The 6,271-nt window shown below is 36.7% G+C and overlaps 1 non-coding gene across 1 annotated transcript; it reads left to right on the top strand.

The window, feature by feature from the left end:
* Positions 1-4,623: 4,623 nt before the first annotated feature.
* TRNAG-CCC lies at positions 4,624-4,694 on the top strand. Its single transcript has one exon. It is a non-coding gene; the product is annotated as a tRNA-Gly (tRNA).
* Positions 4,695-6,271: the final 1,577 nt, after the last annotated feature.

Consider the following 6,271-nt stretch of genomic DNA (forward strand, 5'->3'; position numbering starts at 1 on the left):
TATGTCCATCACAAAACTCTGTTGTTTTTTGTATGTATAAATAAAGAACAAATTTCATACTCTTGTACATGCCCAGTGCTGTTGTGGTTTGTGCATCTAGATAGTGAGGTCCTGCTAAGGATCCAGTAGAATTCAGAACCTAGGAGGATCATTTCTGAGAAGCTCAGTCTACCAAGCATGCTTAGAACTTAACAAAAAAAACCTCAAAGCACATTCCCTGCAAAAGTAGAGGGATTGTAACCACGGGGCAAGTTCTTGCTGTTTGATTCCAACTGTGTATTATGGTTTTCTTTTTCCTATTGGCACCAGCAATTGCTACCAACTGATGACTACAAAACGACTATTACCAAATAGACCAGGAAAAAAAAGGTTTACTAATATGTTTCCAGCTGGGTTGCATTACCTGATGTTCTTCAGTACGTACTACTTGGGTATTAACACAAGAGAAAGAGAGAAATGTGCCATGGTGATCAGGTGGAGCATGGAACTGCTCCATTTGGTGACCATCTTTGGTTTGGTTAGTTTGTTAAGGGTGAGCCAGAGTTAGGTTTAGCATAAGGCTGTTCTATTATTTTCAATTTCCTTCAAAAACATGACTAAACCAACTAACTGAATAGATTTTTACAAATAATAGTGGATTTTCAGAAAGCTCAGTTATTTCTCTGATCGTCATAGAAATCTTACTGGGATTCTTTTGGGAATTGAGAAAATATTGGATTATTTGTGGGTTTGAATTGGATCCAAGTTATAACATGACAATTGCCATGTACAAATTTGCCAGCAAATTGTAAGACAAAATTAGTCAAATGAACTAGGATTTTTCTGCTTTTTTTCCTGGTTTTTTGCCTTGTTTTAATTCATGCTGATTTTTAAATTTTATATATGACCTTTTGGGAGTTTTACAACTTTTGGCACTGTAAGGACAACCGAGTTTTCTATGTTACCTTTTGTAATGCAAATCTGTGTATCTTTAGGCATTAAATCCATCTTTTATATCTACATGGGCTTCGCTCTTCAAAGATTAGAAGAAACCCTTCATATAAAACTTATCTCATACTTAGCTATTCCTTCTTCTTTCTTTTGTCTTCATTAATTACCTGCACAGTGTGGTGGTATTTCAGGTCATTCCTGTCAAAATGTTTGCTCTAAAAACATTGAAAGAAGTAAAAAAACTTCTGAATCACAATTTTCCCATGTACTAGGGACTGAAAAACTGGGACATTTCACTTAATCCATTGTGTTTTTTTCTTTTTTTTCCCCTGTGGCTGTACCACTTCCTTTGTCTTTCTCACACTTCCCCCGAACTATTTCATAGAAAATTCTACATATTGAAAGACTTAACAATTTTCATTTTTTAATCTTTTTTTCTAGTTTAGGGGAGGTGATGCTTTGCAGTTTTTCCTCAGATCATGTTTTATTCAAGGTTAGGACCTTCAGGCCCCAACTAGTTAGGAAGGCACCACCATACAAGGACAATCAGCAGAATCCTAGAGTGGCAGAGCACAGCTATGATGGTCTCGACAAGCAAAAGAGGCAAAGCTTGTGTTGTTTCTCTCCTTAGCTGCTCTAACAGAGTCTCAAGGTATCATGTAAATCTGCTTGTCATCAGATTCTTGAGGAACCAGTAGAAAATCACATGCCATTTAGAGTACCTGTGTCCCGATTCTGTCCTGACCTCCCCACACGTTTTCTCTACCCTCATGCTGACATCCGTATCAACCCTGATCCTGCTTGGATACACTTGTTTACTCATATTCCAGTCAGGCCCATATGTCTGGAAGTTGTATAGGTAAATCCAGTCAGGATAGCTATGTTTCAGCCTCTGCAGAGGAAAGAGGTGAAGGAAACAATTCACCAGGCTCAAAGTGAGCAGGCATGCCTTTATCTAAAGCCACTTTAGATCTTTTCCTTATCCTGTAGATGCTGCTTCCCTAACCATCTTCATTTTCCTTAAGCTCCAGTGATTGATCCATCATTGAATCTCTGTATGAATCTGTATTAAATCAATAGCTATACCGAGATATTGAGGAAAATCTTGAGGCTGAGAGGAACTTGAGATATTTTGCTTAATTATACCACGTACATCATGTATGAACTAGCAGGCCGTGGGTGTGAGCTTACTGGTACCATGACATCTAAAGATTCTGCTAGTGTACATTACAATTATTATGAATCATATAGCATGAAATATCTCTAGTTACTGTTTAATAGCCTTCCTTTTAACTTTATCATTAAAATATGTTGCTTAATCTTTAAAAAGAAATTTAGGAGATATTTGTATTACTTACTCTCCAAAATATTTTGTAAATATTTTGTAATTCATTTCTTTCTAGATAGACGAATTGAATAATAAGATAGCTGCCCAAGCAGACAAGAGTGTAAAAATAACATATCCTTCTTCTGAAGTGATTAAAGCTGTAGACGAGAATGTAAAAATACCAGATCCTTCTTCTGAAGTGATTAAAGCTGTGGAGGAATTAGTAAGTTTTCTATTGTTTGTATAGAAATGTAGTAAAAACACTTGCATACTCCCATTTTCTGTGTTGGCCTGGAATAATTTCAACTTATGCTAAAGCTGTCTTAATGTTTTAATGTTCTTTAGAAATCCACCACAGAAAGTGATCTACAGAATGCAAAGCAGAAGGTTTTCACTATTAATGAAGCATTGGACACTTTGAAACGTGTAAATGAAGAAATTGAGGGAGAAAATAAAGAGTTTTTGCTGAAATTGAAAAATAGGTAATGTCTGCGATATAAATATAGGAAGCAAGCATTATTTTTTTACTGAAAGCATGCCTATGAAATTAAACCTTGTTTTTAAGTAATTTAGCATTCGAATAACTGAAAATCACTTCAGGTTGAAATTTATCATCTAACATTTTTACCCTTCACTTGAAAATAACTAGAATTCTGCTGAAGACAAAATATGCACTTTGACAATTAAAATAAAACAAAATGAAGACCCTGACATTCTCTGTATGTTGACGGAAACCTCAGTTCCCAAAACACTTTGGTAAAGAATTTTATTAGTTTTATTTGTATTTTTTTCATACATGATTGTTATAAACATACAATCTAAAATGCTGGGTTTTTTCTAATTCTTTGAATTCATGTAAGGCATTACACATGCATCTTTTGTAGCTCCTCAGTTCATTGGTTCCAAATAGCTATACTTTATATTGTGTATAGCATTTTCAGTGTGTTTGTTGCAAAAGCAAATACAATCAGATTTTAGTTCCTTTTTCCTTTAGACACTACATGTATGCTGGTTTTATGTATCTGACGGGTTATCTTCTTTATTCCCCAGTAATTTAGGATTTTATTGTCTGGTTTCAGCAAAGCCAATAGAAAAGTTCTCAAAAATAGATTCTTATAAGTTTTGTAGAAATTGATGACTGAATTGAATACAGACATTCTGTCAGCATGAAAACATTCCTTACTAGACCCAAAAAAATTCCATATAAGAGATATGGGAAAAGCATGGAGACAAAAAAATGAGGGGAGGAGGTATGTGCGTACCCATTAATAATGCTCCAAATTGGAGCTCACATCTTACATACTGAAGTAAATCAGTACTGGGACACAAATGGGTAAGAAACCAGGCTTTGCTAGTTCTGAATTCAGTGGAACTGCTTACTGGGATTTTTAGAACACTTTAGAATTAGTGCTGTAGTTTTACGAATTTATTATTTTCAATTTCATTGGCTTTTTTTATGGATTAAAACTTCTATTTCATCGTACGTGTAAGACAATGGAGGGAGATCTTGCTTATGGTGGAAATATTAACTGATAGGCTGAAAGTGGAAACTCAGATTTCTAAGAACATGTACAAGCAGATGCAGAACATCAGGAGAGAGGGGGAGTTCTCAGAAAACAGATTTGGGAAGCATTTATTACTTGAGACCATCTTGCGCACTGAAACTTTACAGGGATCCTAGAAAAAACTGATCTAAGTATTTGATCTCCAGGCATCACATGCTGTACCTTCACAAATTCCTCATTTGCCTCTGATTTGTCAGATCATTAGGATATTGACCTCCTTCATCAGTTTGTAGCTGGTAATCCATTTGTTATAACTCTCATAACTTATGGTTATGTCACAGCCCTGGTCGCTACTCATATTGGTATTGTCGGTCTATATCTCATTGCTAACCTCACTGCTGTCCAGGACAGTGTATTCAGTGTATGTGATGGAGGCAAACCTGTGGAGGACTAAAGAGTAGAACTATTATTTTCATCTAATGGAATGGCTCCTCACTAAATGGTCTTAGACTTGGAAGTATCAAAGTACATCTACTTTCATACTGCCTCCTTTGAGCCAAAAAACCCCCACTCTACTCTTTCTTACTATCAATTTTGATCATCATTGTCATCTATGGAAGGTTTGGACCATTCCCATGTATACTCTTGGCCGTATTTTTCCTAATATGCTTGTAGTAGAGCTTGAGCATCTGCAGTGTTTTAATTTATGGGGAACAAGATCTTTTAGACCTATGCAAGACTTTACTACCTCAGCAGCTAGGAATCCTTTGTGTGTAAGCACTATCTAAATCGAAAACTGATGCAGCGTTTTGCACCCTGGGGTACCTCAGGGTGATTTCATTACATAGCACCTGCAGGGAAGCACCAGTGGTGTAGTGGTATCATGCAAGATTCCCATTCTTGCGACCTGGGTTCGATTCCCGGCTGGTGCACAAAATCATGTACTGTTACAGTAAACCTTGCAGCTTCCAAATAACTAAGTCACTCTGAGCTGCTGTAAAATTCTGTAAGGGATAAAGGTGTTGATTTTTTGGTAGGACTGACACCTCCTGCAATATCTTTGAAAAATACTTGTACGTGAATTTATCATGTGAATCGGTCAGTTATGGCTCTAAACACACGGGCTGAGGTGTGTGACATTGCTGAAGCCTCTCAGCCATATTTTGCATTTTGGAAAGATCATATTGCAGTTTCAGTTCTACTGGAAATGAGTTCCTGTCTCCATTAGAATGGCCGACTGCTTGGGAACCACAGTAAATTGAGTCTAGCTATGGACAAGCTCCTAATAGTGAAAGAGCAATTGTAATACATACTACATACATGGTGTATGTTGGGTGTAGTTCATCAAGATCCATATGGGCAATTTTTTCTGTTCCCTTGCTTTGTGCTTCTTGACTTCTGGGAAGGGAAATCAAACTGCTGTAGGTTTACGCATTCTTTAAGCAAATGACACCCTTTCTTAAAGAAGCTGAACTTTGAGAGATGTATTCTGGACATCAGTTCAGCTAAGGAAATGTGTGATCAGTGTCAGCCTGTTGTGGGTTTGCAGATTAAGTTTATTTTGTATGTTCTGTGAAGATCCTTAAAATAACATTTAGGTTTATCATTCTAATCCAGCACATACTCAGTGGTGACTGCTTATTTTTCAATGATCCCATTCTTCTACAAAGAAACATTCCATTGGAGAATATAAAGTTCTAATGATACAGAATTCTGTCAAAGCAATATCAATGTTTATCTCTGGGTTTTGTATTTGAGTTTGTCTTTTGTTGTGTAATCTGACAGTCTAATTGAATGGTATTTTAAGTTCACTTCTGTTAATCATTCACTTTTATTGAAAGTTTGTTTGTATGCAAATAAACTAAAATTGGTTTATGTGACCTAAGAATTCTGCAAATAGCAACATACTTAGGAATTTGAATTCATCAGCTGTATGACTGACTTGAACCACTGCACTGGTATGACGTACCCTAGTCATGGCCATTTATTATAAGGTAGATGAACTGAGACTCTGTGACCATTTTAATACTTTCAGATAAAAAGGCTGTTCTTGCCACTTTTTTTTCCTCATCCAAAATTGATAGTTTTATATTATTTTGGGGAAGAGGGGCCCAAGAAAGCTGTTTAATATTCAAGGATCACCTTCTCCAAGCTCAAGAGCAGTCCATTCCAATGAGTAGGAAGTCAGGCAAAAAATGCCAGATGGCCTGCATGGATGAGCAAGGAGCTCCCAGCAAAAATCAGACACAAAAAGGAAGCATACAGAATGTAGAAGCAGGGACAGGTAACCTGGGAGGAATATGGAGACACTGAGCATGCAGAGATGCAGTTAGGAAAGCCAAAGCCTAAGTGGAATTGAATCTGGCAAGAGATACCAAAGGCAACAAGAAGGGCTTTTAAGTGCATAGATTACAAAAGGAAGACTATGGAAAATGTGTGCTCATTGCTGATGGCCTTGTAGATGAAGGGAAAACAGTGGATATCGTCTTGCTGGACTTCAGTAAGGCTT

Source organism: Buceros rhinoceros, unplaced genomic scaffold (assembly GCF_000710305.1).
Source record: "Buceros rhinoceros silvestris isolate BGI_N320 unplaced genomic scaffold, ASM71030v1 scaffold11729, whole genome shotgun sequence".
Lineage (NCBI taxonomy): Eukaryota > Metazoa > Chordata > Aves > Bucerotiformes > Bucerotidae > Buceros > Buceros rhinoceros.